This window comes from Dromaius novaehollandiae, chromosome 6 (assembly GCF_036370855.1).
Source record: "Dromaius novaehollandiae isolate bDroNov1 chromosome 6, bDroNov1.hap1, whole genome shotgun sequence".
NCBI lineage: Eukaryota > Metazoa > Chordata > Aves > Casuariiformes > Dromaiidae > Dromaius > Dromaius novaehollandiae.
The window spans coordinates 36184834-36197681 of NC_088103.1; the positions used below are offsets into that span (position 1 = coordinate 36184834).

A 12848-nucleotide genomic window follows, 5' to 3' on the forward strand; every position below is an offset into this window, starting at 1 on the left:
ATCATGTTGGAAGGTCAATCTCTTTGCAGTTACCAGTAGCCATCTTCAGAGGGGACAGATCTGTTTCAATATCTGTTTAGCTTCAGACTGCCAGTAATTTTAGGAGGTAAGATTTAGAACATGAGCAGTGAAGCCTCTGAACATTGCAGTCATCCCAACAATGACATAGGCCACCATCTTTGCTGAGGCAATGACTTCCAGTCACCTCCCATCTAGGGAGGATTTTGACCCAGTATTGGCCCCTCAGTTGCTCAATTTGGCACAAAAGTAGTGCTCTAACATGTCCAGATTTCTCTTGCAGGAGCGATTAAGTCTGAATAGCACAAGTAACTTGTACCATGGAAGCTTGTTTCTCACTTTGCTCCTGTCCTTCTCCTGCAAATAGCATAACACCTTCTCCTAGTGTTGTTATATAAACAATATCCAAATATATCAGTCATTTAGAAAAATCTTTCTATGATAAATACCAAACCAGATGGAGAAAGGTCAGCACAAAAAAGCCATGTACAGGTATTATACTTTGACATGTCTTTATAGAATGATATACAAATGTTATTTTTATCCAACAAGCATCTGCTCTCCTTAAATGCTATCAGCAGGTAATTCTCAGAAGGATATTAGAATGCAGGATTACTTGGGCTCTGTTTGGCTTTCTTTTGCTTTATTTAACTTCAAATTTCTCACATAGAAGCACTGACAGGCAGTCAGCCTTATACTTTTCTCGCAGATTCATCCTACTTCCCCTCCTTCCCTGGCTTGACAAACACCATCAATCCCCCTCCCAGCAAGGAACATGGGATGCTTCCAAACTGGACCTCTTTTTTGAACTCTGATCTGCCTTTTCAAGGCACCATTTTAGAGTGTTTTGAAACAACAAAAGATATTTTACAGAAAATGCAGACAATCTGAATTTTTATGTGCAATCGTTGATTGAGATTTTGAAGAGCAAATAGTAGCAGTAGATTGGCAGGAAAAAGAAAAGGATGGAAGCCTGACAATCACTGAGAAGGACAGGAGCTGATTTCAGAGCTTTGAGTCGATCAGAAAGTTGATATGAATGTAGTTTAACAATGAAGTGACTGGCATTTAGGAAAACTTGAAATCTACTTCTAGTTCTACACTACATTCTCCTTACAAATTCATATATAATCCTCAGTTTCCTTATTCTAATTCTTTGGAAGGATGAGGAGAAACTGATAACATTCATGATAGGTGTTTGGAAAACAGGAGACCATGCATACGTTGAAATCTACTTTAACATATGAAAGCTGACCTCTTCTCATCTCCCCTTTTCTTGAACATTGTCAAAGAGGAGAGAGGAAAGAAAAGGGGGAAAAATAAAAGAACACGAGGGTTAGAAAAGGAAGAACAGTTTAGGTTTGTGGTAAGAAACGTATACCCTTTCAAAACTTCAATGGCGAGTCTGTTATTTTTCTTTAAGTAGAAGAGTCTAAATACATTTTTGTTTGAAACTTTAAGGTTACATTGACCCTAACTATAACTGAAGAAAACTCTCATTTTTGAAAATTAAAGAAAAACTTTCAGGAGATTTAACAGTGACCTTCGTAAAGTGCTTTGAGGTCAGCTAATCAAGAGCATTTGCACTACAGGAGCTATTTTCCCCTCCTTCACATCCAAAATCCATTTCTAGACCTGCTATCCTAATTGCAGCAGAAATACAAATTAACATAACCACAATAAGTTACTGTCAATCTATCTCACATGCCAATGTTTTTCCACTCATAGCAAAGTGGTTTTCTCTGTCTCAAGTAATAAGTCTTGGACATAAAACAATTTAACTTGTTAATAAAATTCAGATCATCTGATGGTAAAATGTCCTTTAATTAAAAACAGGGAGCAATCCAAAAGACAGAGCAAATACCTCTGTGCTTCCAGACCAGGTATATGTAATATCCAAGCTTTCTAGGGACACTGACGTTCAGATGGCTGAAATCATAACAGTAAATCTTGTCTTCACTCTTTCGTATCTCTCAGCCTTACCCTCTCTAGATTCCCTGAGCAAAGCTTTCAGCAACAGTTATCATCTCTCTGAAGTTGCTGGTTATAGCAACAGCACCCAGATTGAATTTATCACAGCCTGCAGAAGCTTTATCAGGGCTTGCGTAGCATCCCCCTCGATGCCTGCCATTTCACTGCAGTGCAGGTAGTCATCGGTCCCCAGCGCCACAGCTTCCCTCCACCTCCTTGAGCACAAATACTGTGAGACCCACTCGCCTCCTGCCTCCAAGCAACCACCTGAGGACCCAGGGATCCCTGCTTTCTTCTCTAAATCAGGCAAAAAGTGGAGAAATGCAAGTCTTAATAGGTTTGTTTCAAAGGGAGGAAATAGATACAGCAATTCTACTATGTCAGGACCTTCCTCTCAAATTAGAGGCCAGCGCCCAGTGAGCAGGGGACAGTGCATGAGAAAAGGCAAGGGGTCTCAAAGGGAAATGTCACCTCCCTGGGCACCCATGGCCAAAGCACTCATTTTCCTTGATCAGACACTTTAATGCAAGGCTTTCAAAGGTTCTAGCCCTTTGCACAGCATATACAGCAGCCTTTACTAACAGCAGCACATACAGCGTTCATGTACCTTTATCAAAGGGGGCAACCCCCACCTTCTATGTGCCCCCACCCCACAAAAAGGGGGGAAAAGTCCTTGGCATTGAAGGTTTTTTTTTTTCCAGATATTTTTTCTAAGTGTCATTTTAGAATGAGTTTATTTAGGTGGACCAGAAAAAGAGAGAAATATTTGGAGGATAGGTTTATGTCAAGTACCAGATAGGACAACTGGGATTATTTTTTCCCCATTTAGCAATTATAGTGCTTGTATGGATATTTTTTAAAACCAGCATCATACTTTGTTGCTATAAAAGCTCTCTCTCTCTCCTAGGAATTCTTGTAACAGACTTGTGTGTGCAGTCCCTTCAGAGACGACATTTTATTTTCTTTGGCAAGCAGTGCTGTCTGATGACAATTTTCATTATTAGACTGAAATTAGATAATGTTCTTTGCCGCACTTCTTTTAACTACAACTAGAGAAAGAACTTATTCCAATTCCGATATATGTTTTCATCTGAAGGCCAAGTAGTGATTTAGCATTTCTATTTTAAGTGAGACAAGACTGTTAGGAAGTACGAATCTCATATTGATCTCTCAGATTTGACCCTTGTTCATCAGGGATTAATTCCTTTCTTGCTTCCTCTTCTCTCTATTTCTGTGTAATACCCAAGAACTTAACAGTCATTAACTATTTACTGTTGCTGGATTTGGATTTTTTTCCTAGTATCTTGTGAGTTAGGAAACAACCACCCACCTCTTCCAGATGGGAAAATGGAAATGCAGGGTAGAATGTAAGGATGTCCCAAGACTACAAATGTCTTCTGTGGCTGAACAGGGATTCAGAGCTAAACCTTCCAAACTACAAAACAATCCGCTAGCTATAGAAAAAATCCTTCTTGCAACACTACGCTAATAAAATCCTTCTTGCAACACTACGCTAATATCTTCTTGAGTGGAGAAAACTGAAAACATTTTTCCTGATCTACACCAAACATTATTTGTATGTTGCTCAACTCTGTTACTTGGTTTCCCAGCCTGTGAGGAGCATAACAGCTGCTCATGTATTTCACGGTGATAGCGTAAGGTTCATCTTAAAATGCTTTGAGACACCTGGGTAAAAGCAGGTTAGAGTTACGATAATCTTCTTTCCTCTCTTCTTCTCATTTCCTGATCTTTCCACCACTAATTTTATATTGGAGCCATTTTTTGCATTCTGTAGGCTATATTCATTCAACTTGAGACAGTGAAAACATTCTTTATTATATAGATATTTTTAGAGACCAAAAACTGTAATTTGTAAATACAGGGTAATTTTCCTACAATGAGATGAGAATGCAGAGGAAAAATAAAATATTTTATAAATGCTTGCAGTTAAAAAATAAGGCATTTGGAGAGGAAGAAAAAACTCTACATATAAATTCTTAATAAGAGTGAAAAAAACCACCAGAAATTAGTTTTACAACCCAATTGGTTTATTTGCTTTAGGAGTTTACACTATAACAAAATTCTAAATTCCTGAAAACATAGGGAGAAAAACTATTTTTTCCTTGAGATTACAACAAAAATTTTATTCAACTCATCTGATTTAGAGTGAAACACCAGTTTTAGAAGGGGAATTGTGTGAGGTAAGAGGGGAAAAAAAGAACTCCACTTTTTTTTTTTTTTTTCCTTCAACTCTGGAAAATCTCTCCAAAGCAGGAAGCTCTGAAGATCTTTGGTTCATAAAACCCTCTATTATTTTGGATGGTTCTGGATGCATTACATCATATCTCTTTGCCTTTCTGACCTATTTTGCATATAATTATCACTTGTATTAAGTAATCTCTATGTGCCAGTTCACAGCTGTAAAAGAGCTCTGTGCCCTTCCATGGTATTGCTAGAACTATTTCATTCTCCCCAGGTTGGCCCATGTAATGTACCTCCTATACATCTCCTCTTGCACTGAGATTTTCTGCTCTCTGGAGTAGAAGTCATCTATTGTAGTATGTGTTCACAGAATGAAAGATCAGTAGGGATCTCAGTAGCTAAGACAATACAGAAAAACAACCAGTGCGGATATGTGTAAGGACAAGTTTTCACCATAATAGATACTTCGGTAAAAAGTTCCACTATTCAAAATTCTGGAAATTAGATGATTTCCCCACATAATTTTTTTCTTAAATAAGGGTTTCTTTCCTTTTTTTCCATCTACAAAGCAGCACAGAGATCCTGGAATTAGGAGAATTTTATGTAAACTCACGGATCTCAGGAGATTACAAAGACAAACACCCTTGAGTGAATAAAAAGAAATCTATATAACACATTATCTTTAAATTTAGAGAAATTAGCTAGTCGAAGACACATGCCAATGTTTTAAACTTTATAAAGTTGGTCTCGGACCAACCCAGAGTGCAGCTATCCTAACATGTACTAATATTTGTGCACGAAAATATCTGTGTGCAAAAAAAGGCAGTCTTTAAGTTGCAAAAGACAGCGTTGACAGGCACAGATTTGATTCAGGTTAGGAAAAGTTTTCCTTATTATTATATTACATAAAAATGACCAAATTCAGTTAGAATACAGTTTCATGTCACCACTGTCCCTTCTTAGAAAGGACATCCCTTAGGAGATGCTTTGAAAAGAATACACAAGGTAAGGATATTGCAACAGTTCCTCTAAATATGGTCTCAAACTCCAGCAATCCATGGCTCAGGGACTTTGAGCCAAAACTTCTCTTTGTGTTTAACAGCCCTCAACAGATTTTTCTGCTCTTCAGTTCTCCACTTGTTTTTTGAACCTACACAAACTTTCAGCACCCACAAAATCTTGTGGTAAGGAGCTCCACAACCTACCATCACACTGCATGAAGAATCACCTCCTCTTGCTTGTCTTGAGGCTGTTCCTACTAATTTCATTTGGTACTCCAATGGCTGGTACTACCAACTTTGGTTCTCAGTGAAGAGCAGTTCCCAATTTATTCTATAACTATTACTATTTTCTATAATCGCCCATAGAAGGAGTTTTGTACTTTCCTCTGGAACGTGAAGGCTATTGTTGGAAAAGTTAGATTAGATGGAACAATGGTTCTTGTCATAAGAATTCCAACTTCCCTGGCTTCAAAAACAGCCTTTAATGTTTCACAGAACTCCCAGAAAATATTTAAAGACACCGCTAATTCCCTTCTTCCCATTGTTCATCAACTTTTTACAAGCCTTTGAACTGAAATACTATCACATCTGAATACCAGCCTTAATATAACCCTGGACTATCAACAGATGATTCAGAAGCTAATCCACTGGTTCAATATTTCTTCCAGTGAGCATGTCCTAACATGCAGTACCCTGAATAAACAAAAACTTTGTGTGACGATGATAAAACTTTGTGTGGAGCTAAAACAAATGACACTAGCTTAGGATTCAGCTCTGTCCTTGCAGCTAAGACTACCAGCAGTCTAATCTGGTTCTGCATTTTTGCTCATCAGTCTACATGCATTTTAAAAACTCCAAAACAAATAGCTAAAATATGAACTTTGAAGGTTTAATATTCTCTAGGCATCAGACAAATTTGATTCGTGTTGATGTAATCACCAATGGTATGAAATTATGCCCTATAGGACCCCGTTTGTCTATCTGGATTTAACTGAATTATGCAGTTGAAATCTTCTGACATAAGCTCATGTCTTCAGCACAAACAAAATGAGCTGTTAGCAATTTCATAAAGTATTGCATCTAGGGGAGTTTGGGACATACACTTTAATAACATTGTACTGTGTGCCACCTGTTTCCCATAAGAACACTGAATTTTCTCTACGATTCAAAAATCTGTCTGTTATGAGGTGGCTGAATTAAGGCTATTTGGCTGTGGAACCTGATGCGTAACAAAGCATGGCCTCAACCGGATGTTGCTAGTGAATGCAGACCTGTGTTAAAGAAAGCAATCCCTGTTCCTGCCCAGTTACAATGAGCTCAGTGCTCCTCAGAGCCAGCTGATACCTCTGCTACCTGCATACTCATCTAACTCACCTAACCAGACATTTACATTCACATATACCATCCAGAAGACAGAGAAACGGTTGCTCATTTCAGGTCTGACTTTGACAGCAAGGTTACACATACCTAGTACCAAGAATTTGAATGACCCACCAGTTGTCAGACAATATCATCTTGAAGGATCATTACACTAGTCAAGATCTATCCATCACCCCATCTGGTCTCAAGAGATTAATTTTCCTAGCCACAGCTTTTTGTCATATGTGGAGTCCCCTCATGGCCTCAGCTCCATTTCGACGCCTGCACACAATAGCTGCAGATAAGGCTGAGCCAAGGGGTTCATGACGTTTCATCATTCAAGGTTTAAGCTAATTCAACATTCTGATAAAACATTTGGTTCTGATTATTCTTTGCATACTGATCTTCTCTCACATGGTAGCTCCATGTGCTTCCTGTGCTGATGAGGATATTCAGTTTTATGCACTGATTTTATCTCATGCAAAAAACATTATGCATATGGGAATCTGGAGTCTGGCTAAAGGAAAGGTGATTTCACTTGGATGCTGAAAGTGACATGAAGGAAATATTTTAGGCGAGCTAGTAGTCACCATTATTTTTCTTTATACTGAAGACATTTTGCTTAAACAAGTTATAATGCAATATGATATGGAGTCTAACTATTTGTTGACTGGATTTATCAGCTTTGGAGAATTCAAATACTTGTATTCAAGCACACAAAAAAGCTCACTTTCTCTCACCTCCAGCTTCCAAGAAAGCTGCAGTCATTCTTTCTGGATACATATCTGACTAAAGTAATCCAACCCACACCATAGTTTTGACCAAAACAAAAATATGCAGCTGGAAAACTAGTTCAGAACATCCTCAAAAGCCCTGAGATTGGTTCAAATTCAACTCTAATTCCCTGAGAAGATTCTTGGTACAGATCATGCTTCCTGTTTCTTTACACAGGGTGACCTCTTTTCTGTTACACTTTCTGGTGTTTCTGAGTCATGATTAAAATTAAGCCTGTTCTTGGTGTTCTACCCTCACCATCTCAAAGAGGATTTAGTCACAAACAGTGCATCTAAAACTCAGATTTTGTACTGATGAACCACATGCAGATTTTCAAAGTCCAACTTTTTTTTTTTTTAATTTAGCTCAATTTCCCCAAAGAATTCAACATTCCAGAAGCACAGTTTAGCTTGAACTATAAAGATAACAATGTCTAACTGGATGAAGACAGCTCTGCACAAAGATGAAACAATGTAATTTTAAATAAATGCTGTTACATCCTTCCTCTTCTCCCCATTCATTGATACCAAATAAGTTTATTACTGACAGACTGTAGATAGTTAGATGATTACTATCAGCACAGGTGCATCTGAAGTTCTACTGTCTTCACTAATATTTCAGTCATTATTCTCATTGTTTATAGGGGTATTATTCAAATATTTTTCATTTGTGAAAGAGCATATTTGGAACGAATGTTATACCTTCCGAACAGCAAACAGCAATAGGATAGGCATCATATACCTTGCCTCAGTTCTGTGATGTACTTCTTTAACACTCTAGAAGAACAATCACACATTTCTTTTGCTTTCTATACAGTTTGCAGAACAGGCCAGGTTGGTGGACTGAAGTAAGGATGCAAGATTGAAGAAGTTTTTACAGATGTATCAAGTATTTGCTGAGGATTTTTCAGGCCCTTGCACCTCTGGATCTACCAGCTAGACCAAAGATTATCATGGCAGCAACAGAAGGCTCCACGGCCGTGCCACATACATCTCCCACCAGTGGGAAGGAATCCAGAGTCCTGGATACACACATGCTCTCAGCTTGCATTCAATGCAACTACTAGGGTGTCAAACAAAGTACATCGAATTCAGAGACAGTACTGTACAGGGAATTACTCCTACAGGCAGCAAAGACTAGGAGGTAGAGTGCTATTTCCTGAAACATACTGTGCTTCAAAATAGCCCTGGGGACTGGGCTTTTTTTCTGCCAACATCGAATTTAATACAACAATATATTTTGAATAAATAAAGAATCTGAAATCACACATGGTACTTCCTTCCTGGAATAGATCATAGGATTCATGATCCAGGCTACACAAACAGGATACAAGGCTGATAGCCATTTGCTCGCCTGGTCTCCAATCTAATCATAAGTTACATTGTTAAGACATTTAAATATCCTTGAAGCACAGAAGATTGTAGGACACTGCATAGATTTTGAATGTTTTAAGTCGCAGCAACGCATTAATCATGCCACACAGATCCCATCAATAAGGTCACCCAATAATTGGTGTTTACTGAATGCTGATGGAGACACGTCAGAGAGATAAAGCTTTCAGATACCTTCACAGCCATTTCAAACACCAGTGAGGACTGCAGCTCTGTTACTGTTTTTACTTTCTTTTCCACCCCTTTCCAGTGCTGGTACTTGGCTGGTGTCATGATGAACAATGGACTACTGACACTTAGAATTGTTCAATATGGTTGCAATACAGCAAGTCCTTTTGGACATGTTTACTAGATCAAAGCATGCTGGAGATGTCTGTCAGTTTTACTCATCTCCTTTTCTTTTTTTCTTTTCTTCCAAGCCTATCCCTCAATAACTCCCCACACATTCTCAGAAATGAGCCACGTTAGCTGTGTTCTGGTCTCACAGCAGTTTGCAAGCAAGCATATTAGTGTGATGTCTCCACTGCAGGCAACTTACACACTAGCAAGTGGCAGGAAACACAACTTTACTCCCAGATATTTATAGGAATATGCCTATGCATATATATTTTGATACCAGAAGGAACTACTAGCATCATCAGTCTGTTCTCCTCCAAACAGATGACAGAGTTTTACCCACCAACTCAAGCAGTAGAGAGAATTATCAGGTCCAGCAACCAATGGCTGAACGAGAATGCATCTTTGGAAAGACATCTAGTCTCGACTTAAAGTTTCTCAGGGATCATGAATTTACCACTTCACTTGGGAAGTTGTCCTCAAGGTTAATTTCCTTCTCTGTTAAGAATCTACTCTAACAGGTAACAGGGTATTCTGCACTTGCTTGCTGTTGTGTTGTAAATTTACTAGGTGGATGCATAACTGTCTAGATAACTGCATTAAAGAAATGCATTGTTGGCTAAAAAGCGTATTCTGTCAGCATGAGAACAGAACAGAAAAGAAAAAAAGAAAAGGCTTGTTTCAACAGAATCCAGGGCAAAATGTCAGAATTTTCATGAACACATACATAGCTTTACCTTTAAAAATAAATTACCAGTTACCCTTTGTATTATAGTAAAATCTATGGGCTCCAAGTGAATTTACTGTTGATAGGTGCTTTGCAGAATAAGAAACTGGAGACATTTAGGAGCTTACTATCCAAACAGAGACAGAGAAGGGAGAGAAGCATTTACAGAAAAGTGAAGCAAGTTGCTCAAAGTCACAAAGATCGGGGCAGACCTAGTGATACTGATCATATGTCCTTATTCCCAAACCAGCACACTGTCCACCTCTGATGGAAACAAAAAATCAATTTTCATGGAGGCAAGAAAATTGGAATTATGAAGAGCATGGAAAACCTTGTAGAGAGATATGGGTTCTACCCATAGCTATAAATATGTATCCAAGGATCTCAAAGCAGCAAATGAACAATTTCTCTAAGGGTAGAGTGGGCTCATGTTCATGCAGATGGATAAGCAAGGGCATATTCATTTGCCTAAAGATGAATGAGTCAGTGGTAAAGAGCATAGTGATTACTGTTCGGGAGTCTTTCCTTCCATTTCACTAATCATGCTCCTGGCCAAGAAATGCATCTCCTGTTTGGATTGACAGGCTGCCACTGGGCTCTGATAGCTGATTTTTTCTTATTATCATTCATTTATTTGTGGGGCAGAGGTGGCTAGGGATTCCTCCCCATTTTTTACTTGCATTCATTATTTTAAAGTCTTTCCCCAGCACATTACACTTAGTGAGGTGTGTAAGAGATTAATGGGTATACTAGGAAAACATATTTATGACAGTTTGTACATCGGTTTATAGCCAATTAAAAGAAAGATACAATCTGACAACATTACTCTTCTTGCTGAGACAATGCTGAGGACCTGACTATACAAGAAGAAAGGAGGACAAATCCAAACAAAATAAACAGCCGGATGAACATTTTTGATTTCCCTTCCTTGCTCATCTTCAGTACAGCATGCTGGTTGCCACCAAATGTTCATCAGTCTGCCAAGAGATAACAAGGATATCTGAAAAGGACTGTGTGCAAGATGTGTTGTCAAGATGCCTGGCAGGTGTCTGCACTTCAGGACTTCACACACATGGTTTGCAAAGCTCTAGCCACAAATTTGGATGTTTCTGTGCAGGCCTGATAGCTTGCCTAGAAGCATAACCACATGGAGACTCTTAAGAACAGGGGCTAGAGCTCAGAAGATGTGTGTGTTGAAGGCCCTTTTTCTGTGCCTGGCACGGGTGTTGGTGACCTGGAAAGGACTTCCGAGATCATCTGGAAAGTGCCACATGTTGCAAAGGCTGGGCCAAACACCTTTTACAGTGCAAATTCCTTAATACTTATCATCTTCATCATCATGTGTCAAAGAGAATCAAGTATGCTAGAAAATTAGTTTGGTTGATTAGTTGTGCCTAAAATATTAACACAAATGGTGCACACTATTCAAGGACTAATGCCTTAGGAAAAGGGGGAGTTATTCTTATAGGCTAATGTTAGCCGTATGTAAACAATCTCTCTGCTTCTATCTGCAGTCTGTCAAAAGAAATAGGCTTTTCCAGAGGATGATTCAAAGTGGCTAATGCTTACGATTCTAAAGAACCTTTTTTCCTCTCCATTAATTTTAGATGGGATTAGCCTCCCTCAGCTAATGTGAGTCCAAGTGAATAGTCCTCTAAATTTCGTCAGCAGCACTGAATAAAAACTAAAAGTGATGCTGCTTGATGTTAATGCATGAAAACTTTAAAGCTATGATGCAAGCTGTGGTAAAAGAAATCTAATTTTTCCCCCTTCTCTGGTTTGTGCATACAGTTAACTGCTACCACTGAAACTGAGAGGGCGTAAACAGAAACAGAATAACTCAGGCTGAAAGGAACCTCTGAAGGTCTCTGGTCCAGCCCAGTTCCACGCAGGGCCACCCTCAGAGTTAGATCTTAATGCAGTGAAACAAAAGGCAGAATCTTCCTCCTTGCTTTAGAATTACAAAGTGGGTCCAAAACAGCTCATCACATCTGCACAAGTACTGGCTATATCTAGGACAGAGATACTATTGTAAAACACAAGCATTAGCCCAAACACAGGAATGATGGGGCCAGTTCAGACCTTACATCCACAGCTACACACAAAAATAGACTGGGCTGAAAAGATTGCAGTCCAGCTCCTTTTATTCAGTGCTTTTAAGAGCTGGTCTGTTCTCTCAGACAGACATCCTTTGGCCATACACATCCTTGCTCTCTGACACATACTGGTTTACACAAGTGATTCCTCTGTCATCCTTGATATATGAACACCTTTCTCTCCCACTTGAATGCATGCGGAGTTTACACCATTAAATCTATTCTCTATTATTTTCACTAGGTGCTACCTGAGCAATCCCCACCAGGTCAGTGACCACACAAATTCTTTTTTGCACAGCTGTGTAATCTCATTCTTTTATTATCTAGGTAAGGGAGGTTCTTTGCCTGCTTCAAATACACAGATATGAAAAGGCACAGACACTGAGAGTTAAAAACAGCTTAAACAATTGTCCACTGGACTCTACTGGATAAATATCTACTTCAGAAAAGAGAAGAGGAAAAAAAAGCAAAAGAATCTACATTAAATAATATGGGAGCATAATTTTTAAAAGTTTTGGCCCAATGTCAAGTGAATTTTCAGCATGTTGAGTGGAGAAGGAAGCTTTTTGCATCCATTTTCTGTGCACTTTCAGTTGAGATTTATTTTTATTTTAGTTTTCCAACTTGAGAGCTTGAACAAAGACAGGTCCTTGAACAGTGACACAGTACCAGAAAAAGAACCACCTCTCGACTGGGAGACTCAGAGGTGGATCCCCCTGCAGGAGACATCTTTCTTTTCTTCCTGTACCTCAATTTCCCTCTCTGTAAAATGGGATGAATGATACTGACCACTGTGTGAAGATAACCATCAGATGAGAAGCTCTGTGAAGAAGCTAAGGACACAAAGTCAGTCATGAGACATATTGTTACAGCAGTCATTTGGAAAACTATCTTTTGCTGACATGCTAAAGGACAGAAATCCTCACCTGCCGTTTAATTACAGCCTACCCTGAGTAACTTAAAAATCAACGTG

The 12848-nt window shown here is 38.9% G+C and overlaps 1 protein-coding gene across 2 annotated transcripts in view; it reads right to left on the reverse strand.

Annotated features, from left to right (window-relative positions):
• The window catches only part of LOC112993673 (VPS10 domain-containing receptor SorCS1), a 315899-nt gene that overhangs the window by 105954 nt on the left and 197097 nt on the right, over positions 1–12848 (reverse strand). The window lies entirely within an intron of this gene.